This window comes from Sinocyclocheilus rhinocerous, unplaced genomic scaffold (assembly GCF_001515625.1).
Source record: "Sinocyclocheilus rhinocerous isolate Xijiao unplaced genomic scaffold, SAMN03320098_v1.1 scaffold397, whole genome shotgun sequence".
Classification (NCBI taxonomy): domain Eukaryota; kingdom Metazoa; phylum Chordata; class Actinopteri; order Cypriniformes; family Cyprinidae; genus Sinocyclocheilus; species Sinocyclocheilus rhinocerous.
The window spans coordinates 503,605-516,222 of record NW_015663491.1 but is presented as its reverse complement, the minus strand read 5'-3'; the positions used below and the strand labels follow the sequence as shown (position 1 = coordinate 516,222).

General features: G+C 35.7%; 1 pseudogene; it reads right to left on the bottom strand.

Moving 5' to 3' along the window:
- Positions 1-12,014: 12,014 nt before the first annotated feature.
- The window catches only part of LOC107728814 (beta-1,3-glucosyltransferase-like), a 25,768-nt pseudogene continuing 25,164 nt past the window's right edge, over positions 12,015-12,618 (bottom strand).

Sequence of the window (12,618 nt, the reverse complement as noted above, 5' to 3'; positions counted from 1 at the left end):
CTGAGTGTAGACTTGGTGGGTCCAGAAACTGCATAGAGCACCTTTTATACAGTTCCTTTGGCGTTTAGCTGCCAAATGTCCCCATATAGACAACACGAAGGCTGTCTGTGGCTTTTCTTGCAACTGTTCTGAATGTCCTGCCCTTCTTTAAAATATAATCAGTTCTTTTTATGAAACACTGGCAAGGCACACCTCTGTCTTTCTTTTCCACTGTCTAGGCAAAAAGAAACTGTTCTCAGATGTATGTAAGGGCACGTTTTAAAAACATGTTGCAACTTAACGCACCCTGTCAGCCATTGTTTAGCTAGCCATATTAGTTTAAAGGTTTGAAATTAGCAACTTAAAAATACATCACGTTACCTGAGAATCTACAGTCTTATCTAATATAAGTTATATGATTTTATTTGCAAAAGTTTAAAACAAAATCTAGTTTAAAAAAAAATTTGCATTCTTACCTAAAAATATATATATATTTTTTTTTTGTCTTTTCATGTTTTCAAGTTTTCATGTACCTATTTACAGCCTTGACAACCATTCTGGGATGGTAAATAATGGCATTATCATAGGACTCCTAGCTTATCCCTGATCGGTGGAATTGGTGTCACTACAACTCTCCCCATGTTATAACCATATCTGGTCTCCCCACACATACAATGAAATATACTGTAAAATATTTGTGACATCATAATATGTAAAACTTGTAACGTCATTATAGTATTTTTTTTTACTGTAAAGTTTCGGTAACCACTGCTGCCGTTTTTTACAGTAAATAAAAATATATTTTACAATCCATAAACAGCACCATTAATAATAATAATAATAATAATAATACATTTACTGGAAAACAAGACACAATTACTAAGAAAATTAACTTTTGCAACGAGTTTCTCCAAAGCTATGTTCTTTTTCTTTTTTGTATTGTGATAATGCAGTAATTCTTCTTACCCCTTTAGAGATCGAGCCACTCCTTATCAGCAAATATCTTTATATAGCTCAGTGATACATTTAATTTTCATCAGTATGTGAGGAATAATGCATACTACATGGAAGATAAACAGCAGGGTGGCTGTTGAGCTTCAGGCAGTGAGGACCAATTTCACTTCGACTACTGGTATATGCCAAATAGCTCCTGCAGAAAGATTTTTGGTAACACATTATTTTAAGGACCAATTCTAACTATTAACTAGTTGCTTACTAGTATGCATATTACTAGCATATTGGCAGTTTATTAGTACTTACAAAGCACTTATTACCTTATTCTGCATGACCATTTAGATCCTTTAAACCTACTATACCTAAACATAAGAACAACCGTACAAACTATTAATAAGTAGGAGTTTATTGAGGCAAAAGTCATAATTAACAGTGAATGTTACCAGACTTTCCATGTATCACTTTATAGTGTTCTAATCATTTTGGCCACCGCTGTAAGTTTTTTATGCACTTCAGCGTTCAAATCAAATATAACTGTTATCTTTTGCTTTAATACGCTGCAAAAACAAACCAAAGGAATACCCTGCTGAATCCAGTCATGGTTTTAGTTGGTTTCTCAACCGGGTCACAAACATAACATTCCATATAAAACCACTGGGTTACATTAGCTTTATAGAGTTATTTAAAACATTTTGGGGTTATTTTTAGTTAGAGGTCTCACGGCGAAAATTTAAATAGTAATCGAGTTGTTTGTAGTAAGGATTTACTCTTCATTTATTTTTACATGTTGGAGAAGGGAAGCTGTGGTTACAGAAGCCATCTAGTCAACACTGGATGATGTAGCCTGTGCAGGAATTAATTAATGCACACTGGGGTTACAGAGCCAACAAGAGGTCAACCAATTGATTCCCTGCACTATATATGGAGTGCAAATCAGATAACACACCTGGTGATTGCCTGCCAGACAATGTTCCTTTATCATTGATAAATAGTCTGTGTGCTCTTTGAAATAAAAGAGCAATTGGTCACATGGATTTTAGGTGACTAAATCAAAAACTGGCATAACTGAAACTGAGAACCACGAACAAAGCACCAGCCAATCCAGAGATGAATGGAAATGCTAACGGATTCTAAAAGCTTCTAGGTGTTATAGACCTAAAATTACTGTAGCCTCATCAGTAGACTGATGCTCACAGGTTTAATTACATCTAATCTTTTGAAAGAATTAGTAAATGGGATCATTAGACTTCACTTTACATATGATGCATGGCTTTTAACATAGAATTCATGTGAATAAAATATTATATTAATATTAATAATGATTTCAAACAAATATTTAAAAAAAAATTATATATATGATATAGTTTTTTAATGTTAGTGCTTCCCAAGTTAAATAAATTTTAACTTCTATAGCTTAACCAATTATGCAAGTTTGCTTGTGTAACTCCTGTATGTCCACAAAAATATCCTGATTAAGTGGAGAAGATGATTAAAATCTTACCATTCAGAATCATGAAACATACTTTTTATTCAGGTTGTTCTTAAGCCTAAACTTTCTGCAAACATTTACAGTGATCTTTACCTCCTCTTTTAATCCTGAATATTAAAGATGAAAACAAAAGAATTGGAAGTCACCTCAGCTCCTCTGTTACTCTTATTAACATATGAACTGAAAGAAACCAAATTAATATTCACAGAGGACCGGACCACAGCAACTGTAATGGATTATCACCATGCACGTTCACAAATAAATGTTATTCATGATCCAGCAGCTGGAAAGGTAATCTCACCAGGGTTCAATAAAAATGGAGAGAAAGGATGGATGAGGTGGAGTGAGAGATGCAGCATTGTTCTGTGGCTGAAAATGTCTCTCGTTGTGCAAACAAGAGGACGATCGCCCTCTTTCCGTCTTTTCATTGGCATTGTTGATTGAGCCGGATTCATGCTCTGCTTTAACGAATCCCTGTGACAGCGTCGTTCTCAATGCCTATTGCTGATCTGGCAGAATTGTTGTGGCAATAGCCTGTGGAGAATCACTGAACTCCGTAAAGTACAGATCGAGAACTCTACTCCCAACAGAAATTAAAAGGCTTTGCTCATCCAAACTGTTTCCCGTACCACTCATTATCTGGCAGCCTGCCTCAGAGAACAGCAGAAGGTTGTTGTCTCAGAAGTCCATCACCTGTCGCTACTCAGACAATTAAATGAGGAAACTGTATGACTGGGGGACTTTTACTAGCTTTTTCCTCTCAGAATAACCCAAATGTTGAATCTTTACAGTGAAATAGACAGAATGCCCACAAGAAAGGCCTTTTTTTCCTTCGCAGGTCAACCATTTGGTTTACTATGTGCTCTTTAAGCATCACACACAGACCCAATAAAATCAATTTTTTGTTTTAACCTCACGCTCACACTGAAAATTCATCATTTACTCATCCTCATGTCATTCCAAACCTGTCGAGTGGAACACATTAGAAGGTACATTAAAGAATGAGTCAACTGTTATTATCAACAGAATGACAATTAGACCCCAATGACTTTCACTGTGGGGACCAAAAAAGATTGATCAAAATATGTGTGTGTGTGTGTGTGTTCTGCAAAAGAAAAGGAATTACATGACAGTGAGTAAATGATGACAGAGTCCCATAACACACAAAAAAAGCTGTTTTGTAATACAATATTTTGTCTTACCTTAGCTCTTTGTCTCTGAAAGTATCAGAAAAAGTAGAAGAGTTTTTGACTCACTGCTTCATCTTTCAAGGTTTCAAAATGTTCTTTCACAGGATAAAAAGATCTGTAGTTCAGTAGCTCATAAAGCATCAAGACGACAACACTAGCACAACCCGTTTTTTTAAATGTGCACTGCAGGAAACTGCGTATGAATGCAGCATTCATCAAGAAAACCAAAACATTTAGAGGTTGACAATATCCTTTAATATTTCAACTGAGACAACGAGACAGCGTGTCCTCTATAGCAAAGTCAAGAATTCAATTATTCAAAGGCAATACAGTGAGTTGCAAAGTAGTCTTCTTATTTGGCACAGGATAAGGCAAAAAAATGTTTCTATTTGTCTGTCCTTCTTTTAGTTACTTGAACAAGACCTCACTCCCCTGAGCCTTTAATAGAGCTGAAGCGCCTTTGGTTATGCCACTGCTCTCTCATGCACTCATGCACTGAATGTTAAGGTTAAGGTTAAGGAGCACAGTCAGTCTGAATCACCATCTCTCTCACTCTGAGGCCATTCAGTCTTCTGGTAAGATATAAATCAAACAAGAAAGGATGCAATCTAAATGTGACATCAGAAGGTTTTTTATGGTATAGCCACAATCACAAATAATCCAGTTTGGAAATGAAAGCTAATGGCAGTCATGCTAAAACAAATAAAGGAAATTTTGTCAAAAGATTTGGCTTATCTTTAGAGTATGTAGAGCATGTAGTCATGTGGAAAGCCTGTAGAATTTAGGGTTCTTATTTCCCACTTTTTCAAATCTGTAACTGTCAAAACCACGTCATTATTGATTTTCTGGAGCTTAACCTTCCAACTACACAAACTATCAACACATTCTCACGATTTCATTCTTAAAATATCTAAAAGATCCATATTGATTTTAAATTATTTTTAAAAAATCATTTTAACAAAGCACTGGCTCGCACTGGCCCGACAGCGGAAAAGCAGTTATTGTTTTGCTTATACCATTTTTGGCCTTCAGAAACATAATTGCTTTTCTCAAACTAATGGAAGAGACATTTTGTAACTCTAAACTCAGTTGTGTATTTCTACCAAGATGTTGTCACACCACAACCTCATCTGCAGAAAAAAACTGCCACTCAAAATACACACATAATGATGGACGTCATCACAGGCATCACAGAGGACTGTGAAGATGTTCACAGGAACTTAGTCTTCATTGCATGTGTTTTGTGTTTTATTTCTTAATGTATTTATTCATGATCAGTGTTTGTTATAATTTATTATTTATTCAGCTTAATTGTAATTTCTGCTACAATTTCCCATGTCAATAAAAAAAAAATAAAAGTACCTAATTTAGACAGCTTGCTGTTTTTTTTTTTTATAAAAAAAAATACTAATGCTAATAGAGGCGATACACCATATTATAAGAAAAGGCAGATACAGGGGTAAAAACAATATGAATAAATCACACACACACACACACACACACATATATATTTCTTTATGACACTATGGAAACTTATAGAGTTCTGCTATTGTTACAAGCCAAAGAATCCAAATTTGGTATTGTTTAGAAGTCTGGAACTGTTTTCTGTGCCAAGCATCCAAACTTTGACCCATGTAAAAAAAAAAAAAAAATGCCATAATTTTTTTCAGAAACGATCAGCCAGGATTGAGCTGGCATTGAACTTGAAAAGATTTTATCAATTCATTGTCATTGGTTGAGTCAGTTCTAGTGAACACAGTGCACTGCATTGATAGCTCTTTAGCTGGCCAACTCAATAAAAGTTTTCATTAAAGACTCCTGATGTGATTTTCACCTTCGTCAATCCTAAACCTTTTCATAGCATCTCATTTAGCAGCATTTATTATGTCCTAACGAAGTACATTAGCCTATGCATTAAGGCCTGCTTTACAGAACCTGTGTGCTTTAGCATCATCAATCAGGTCCATCCTGCTCTTTAACTTGTGCTGTGTTTGAGCACAGAAGGCAAAAGTAATACACCAATGGCCAAATAAAAAGCCATTACATCCTTCATCTCAGCCAAGCTGTTATTTCTTGCATATAACTGATAGTGATTTTTCTCCTCATTAAAGCCTTGGCTTATTAACGACAGCTCAAAATGGCTGAGAAAACGTGGCAGGGACTTAAGGACAAGGCAAGAACTAAATTGGCATCTCGACCATAAAAGAGCCAGGGTGTTCTTCAGCTTTCTGCAATGACACTGGAGCAAGAAAGCACCTTTTTCTATTTCTTTTTTTGAAAGAATCATGAGCATTACTTTAAGCACTGGCATAAGCGCCCCACTTACAATGAAGGTCATACCTGAGGAAATAACTTTTTTAGACCTTCATTTAAGCTTGCACATGCTATTTCTGAGATAACAGAGCAGCTGAGCAGGAGCATCTGTGCATTTGTTCTAAAAGTCTAAAATGATTTACTAATATATCACCTGCGATGTGACATCATGCCGGCTCAGAAACATCACCAAGGACATTAAAATTTATTAAATGATTAATTTAAAGCCAAGCAACTGCTTTGATGTCAAGCCTCCAAACAGAGGAGGATGGGATTCCACCCACATCCAAAGCCAAAAATCAGTATGAGATGGTTGGCATCCCTGAAGTACAAGGATTGTAAACCATTCTAGACCTAATGAGGTTTTGAATAACTGCTGCAGCTCTGATTGACTCATTGTTGACTGCCTTTTCGAAATGTTCTTTTAAAATATACAAAGTCAGCAGAGAATCTGCCGATTTAAGATGGATTTAACTTTGGTATTGATCGGTGTCTGATAATGGACCCACTGAAGAACAAGTAGAGAAATTTTACATTTGTTCCCTCTTTTGGGAGTAAATCCAATATCTTGTAGAAACAAAATTACTTCGATTTAAAGATAGCACAGAGCCATTTGATATATCTAAAGCATTTAAATCCTGTATAATAGTGTGTTTATTTTAGTAATTTTTGTAAATGGCAAGTTCACATAAACCTACATAAGCACAGAGCACTACAATAATGATAGCATCGCTTCATTGGTCACGGTTTAACTAGAGCATTACAAATTCTTTGAAAAAACTTCTAAGAATTCATTTTAAACATATTAGTCCAAAAAAATATATAAAACACCCCAAAGGATGACAAAACTTGATGTGCTCCACTTCCATCAAGTTTAATCAGACATATGGTCATTTAGCAAATTTAAAAGGCATTGGACTCAAATAAAAGCACATGAAAAAATTAGCTATTTACGACTGATTTATTTAAGAAAAGTTAAAACAGCTGAATCCTAAGGCTTTCTATTCATGAGAGTACTTTTTGCTTTGCATGGAGCATGGAAAATTACAGTATTATCTATATAGAGCAGCAAGAGAGAAACACAAAAATCTTGAAAAACTTTGAAAACAGGCAAAACCCTGAAGAGCCATTTGAATTAAATCAGCAAGTCTCTCAGCAAGAGTGCAGTTCTGTGAGTTTTTCCTTGTTAAAAATGTTGTCATCTTTCATACAACGAAAACTGAGTTCAGCACTCTATCTGTGAGGTACTTCACACATATAAGCTCAAATCCTGCATGATGCCCAAAACACATCCTAGTTTCATTAAGCTTCTTTTCCTGGCTCCACTGATCCACCGTTTCAGCAGTAAACAAAAGAATCCATTTCCAGAACAGAAATGCTATAATACATACATTTAAATCTCTTAGTCTTGTAGATTTCAAGACTAGGTGGATGTATGTACACATCATCTAGCATTGGTTACAACAATGTACAAGGATGTTCTAGTTTCAAAAGAAGAGAAAGAATAAGCACCTCAGTCAAGTAAACGGAGACTTGCCAGGGTAAATAATGGTGCTTCTAAAAAGTTACAGTGTAGCCAACTGAATCCTTTTTTAGAGTGCAGAACAGATTTTTTTAGAGTGTAGAAATACGTATAACATTTCACACTTATTTTCTTCAGCATTAAGCCATTAAAAGGTTTAGCAAACTTTAGCACAATGTTTTTACATTTTTTTTCTGATAAAAAACTGAGGAAATTTCAAGGTGATAGTTCATTTATTTTATTGTTCATTCAAAATAATTACATCTAATTAAAAAAAGTTTGATAAATGAATACAAATTACAAAGTTTAAAATAAAATCGAATGAATACAAGTAAAATAAAACAAAAACCATTAAAAACATTTTTTAAATACACTATCTATTTTCAGATTTTCAGTGACTATCAAGCGTAGCGTTAGTTCTGGCAGGTCACGTTAGTCAAGCTTGCATCAGCTGACTCTCTGCTGATCCCCATCTACCTATGGGAATACGACACCTATCTAAGCATTCATATATAAGGTCCCTCAGTATTATCAGCAGTTTTCGCATTGCTCAATAGCTAATTACCCTCCTCCATCCCCAACTCCTCCTCTGTCAGTCAGGATTCAGCCTTCTGATTCTCCTTTGAATCAGACTAATTCTAAAATGTGTACATACAATTATTGAACTTAACGATATCTGCATACATTTATGTTGGTTCTGTTCTGTTCTGTTTACCCTGGGGGGGTTATCGCTGCTCTCCCTGCTCTCATCCATGCTAGGCTGCATGGATGCGCAGGGAGTTCTTGCCCAGAACAGAACCATACAGCCAATCCAAACTGTATGCTAATTGTCAAACATCTTTGACAATAGTGGTCCTGACAGAACTATTATTAGAGCATCTAGTCTCCGGTCATTCACATGAGGAGTACAACTTGTGCTGTACAAGTGAGTTGATGCACAGGATATGCTTCAAATCAGTCATTTTGCTTCAGCTGCTGCATTTGGGCGCTGCCTGAGACAGAAGATTTATCACAGAGGATTTTGGAAGGGAGCTGAAGTCTCCACTCCAGAGCTTGTTAGTAGTCCAAGAGGGAAATACATCATGTTTTAAGTATAATAAATGTTATCCCATTTCTAAATAGAAAAAATTTAGAGAAATAATAAATGCGCCTTTAGGGTCTTTAAGCATTTAACAAGATGTTATCTATTTCTTGTTGTTCTCCATAATTTCCATGGGACTTTAAAAGTTCACTACATTCTTCTCTTTATTGTTCTAGTGTTGCTGTTTTTTCATTGCCCAGTCTTTCTGCTGTCAATAAGCTAGCACTGAAAAAGACAATGAGGACTATTCTTTATGTTAAGAAATTCACCATGACCAGCCAAATTATGATCTCTGAGCTAAAATGTCTCATTCATCCCAAGTGGAAAGTTCAGGATTAGCCTTAACATGCCTGAGTAGATTCTGGGAAGAAACTCTATGCTGTCCTCCAACAGCTTAGAATGTGATGTATTCCTACACAAAGAATGTCTTTCTATGCAAGGTAGACAATAAACAAATAAATAAATACATAAATAAAAGCACAAGTGAATAGAAAGTCTCCTCATAAGAGTGTTTTTTCTTACATTTAGACTGTAAGCGTCCTTTAGTTTAATACTGGAAAATCTAAATCATCAGATAGAGAAGCATGACCTAAAAAACAGGTGTTAAACTGCCATTTTTTTTCTGACGTCTATCCAAGAGTTCAGAATAAGGAAGTAATTAAGGTGAACATGTTGAAAGCACAGAATTAGAAACACTTATTCATTATACCTGGAATAAATGATGAGTCCTGTTTACAGGGTTTCTGCAGGTTTTATGATGGTAAAGTGAAGACTTTTTAAAAAACCTTTTAAAAGTCTTAACCACTTACATAAAATGTAAGGAATAAACTGAACAACACATCAGTATGCTCTCAAAATGTAAATCTCTATGGAGCACACAATTAGTTAGTGACACTTCAAAGCATAAACATGCAGCTTCTAACCAATCTACATTAATTTTCATTCATTTTACAAAAAAATATGTTCTCAAATATCTATGTTCCAAACCACTAGATTATGGAAATAACCTTAACCATAAATAATACTTGTTAAAAAGTGATGTTCTTCCTATGTAATTTTGTTTTATTTTCCAGTGCAAATGTGTAAAGATTCTTAAATCAAGATATATTTACGTGAAAAGCAAAACTCAGAAACCCCCCAAACTCAGAAAACAAGACATCATATCTTTATTTTGCATCTTAAGTAAATGTATCTTGATTTAAGCATATTTAGATATTTGTATTGGAAAACAAGGCAATAATACGGAGAAAGAAGTTTATATATATATATATATATATATTTTGGCAGTGCATGCAATATTTAATGCTGTAACTTAATGAATTTAGGAGTTTTTGCTCCAATTTAAGACCTATTTAAGCCTTTAATTAGTTAATTTGAGTGTAATATTTTGATGCTTAAATACTTTTACCTATCCCATCTTAACATGTAGAGACAGCTATAAGAAAGCCATTGGCTGCTTTTTCCTCCCAAAAGTGGTTCTGCAGAAAAACATGAGTTTGGGGCAGGACACTTGTAACCAACTGAAGACAAGAGGGGAGATCAGGAAAAATACACACACATACAGTATATATTTTGAAAATATTTACATGTATACATTTATAATCATATTTATATTATATATACATATATTTAATCTATAAACAACATATTTTTCTTAAATATATACATGCATGTGTGCGTATTTATATATACATGATAAATATACACAGTACACATATGTTATGTGAACAAAAACATTTATTTTGGTTTGTTGGATATATCAACAAACTGATGAATTTCCATTTGGTGGTGCTGGCACAGAAATTACACACTTCAGCTTTAACTGATAAAACATTTGCTTATCATTACACAAGTTTCATACTTAAAGTCAAAGGGAAACAGTAATGAAAGCATTAAACCACAAAAACAAAATGGGATTTTGTTTGTTTGGGATTTGCTTTTTTGTTTTCATCTGCACCATTAAATGTCACCACTCTGCAAACCATGCATGGAATATTGTGTCCCTGGGCATCCTGTTTCCTGCACTACAGCATGCTTATAAACGTTTTGTACGGTCACAGTCCTATTCAAGAAGAGGTCACTTTTACTTTCTTTATTTCAATAGTATTAATTAGTATGAGGAAACGCACAGTAATGTGAAATGTGATACAGCTTCTTCTGTGCAAGTATTGACAACTATACATTTCTGTTTTACAGTAGTCTAACTCGGTGCTTCTCAATTCCAGTCCTCACGACAACCCTAGACTGTTCACCTGTGTTTAGTTAATTATCTTATTAGTCCCTCTCTTGCTTTTGTATAAGTATTCCCCATTTCTGTTTCGTCCCTGCTGGTTATTGTTGTTGCTTTGGTTTCTTTTGCAAGTTGGATCACCTGTCTTCCTGTGGATTTATATTAAAAGCCTTCTGAACTGCATTCTTCGTCGTGCGCATTATATCACTCTTATGCAAGTGTGACAAGTGTATTCCAGGGAATTATTCATGGTTTATATCGTAAATTAAATCTGGAGAGTAGACCACAAATGCTGTCTTTTTTCACTTACTTACAGCAGAATACAAAGAAAACATGAAAATAATCAGGAGGAAAATAATGCAGTGGGCTGAAAAGAGCTATTCCATAGATATTGTTATATCACATCACATTAATTTACCAAATGTAACGTTATTCTCCTGACTTCTGAAAATAGAAAATGATTAAAAATGTACAACCCATAACTTATCGTCCTATTTCGAATCTGCCGTTTTTTCAAAAATTCTTGAAAAGATTGTTGCTCCCCAGCTCCGTGGTCATCTTTCTAGTAATAGTTTATATGAGCAGTTCCAATCAGGTTTTCGTTCCTATCACAGTGTCGAGACTGCACTTGTAAAGATATCCACTGATTTATTACCAGCTGCTGATTCTGGACTTTTATCAAAACTTACACTTTTTGATCTTAGTGCAGCATTTGATACTGTTTCACACTCCATACTCTTAAGCAGATTGGAATCTATTGGAATTACTGGTACGGCTTTATGCTGGTTCCGTTCCTATCTCACAGACCGCATTCAATTTGTACAACTCAAACAGTTTAAATCAAAACCTACTTATGTAGTCACTGGTGTTCCACAGGGTTCTGTCTTGGGACCTCTTCTGTTTCTTATCTACCTTTTACCAACTCAGAGGCCAATTATATCAGTGTGTGCTGTTAGGAAGGGCCCCCAGGTGGTGCAGAATGAAGGGAATGTTGGGGAGGGTGATGATTTGGCACAGGCCCAGCGACATGATCCAGAATTGGCGCTCTTAATCCATCTCAAGCAGGTCTCGGATGATAATGGTGCTGAAATACAGCAGAATGCTTCTCTGAAGAAGTATAGTTCTGTATGGGGCCAATTGCAGCTGCAAGATCAGCGGTTGGTACGGGTGCCCCCGCCTAACTCAGATGCAGCTTCAAAGGTACAGGTGGTGCTCCCTAAGGTGCTGGTAGCATCTGTGTTAAATAGCTTCACAGCTCAGTAACGGGAGGCCACCTGGGTATTCAAAAATTGCAAGAGAAAGTAAGAGATCGTTTTTATTGGCCAGGGTGGTTTGCAGATGTAAGACAGTGGTGTAGGCAATGTGTAGACTGTGCTTCTCGAAAGATGCATGGAAAGCCCCCTTGTGCTCCAATGAATCCTTCAGTGACCTCTCGTCCTCACGAACGTATTGCTTTGGATATTTTGGGGCCTCTACCTGAGACGTCTAAAAAGCATAGGTACATCCTTGTTGTGAGTGATTACTTTTCTAAATGGACTGAGGCATTTCCCCTTCCCAACCAGGAGGCACAGACAGTTGCTTGTGTCCTGGTTGAGGAGTGGATATGTCGTTTTGGCACTCCCCGTAGTATTCATTCTGATCAGGGGCGCAATTTTGAGTCTACCCTGTTTAAAGAATTGTGCCGATTGTTGGATATGAGCAAGACTCGTAGCTCCCCATATCACCCACAATCTAATGGTTTAGTAGAGCGATTTAACCGTACTTTACTGTCGATGTTGAGTCTGTTTGTTAATGAGAATCAAACTAACTGGGACTGTCTATTGCCATATGTTATGATGGCATATCGAAGTAGTGTCCATA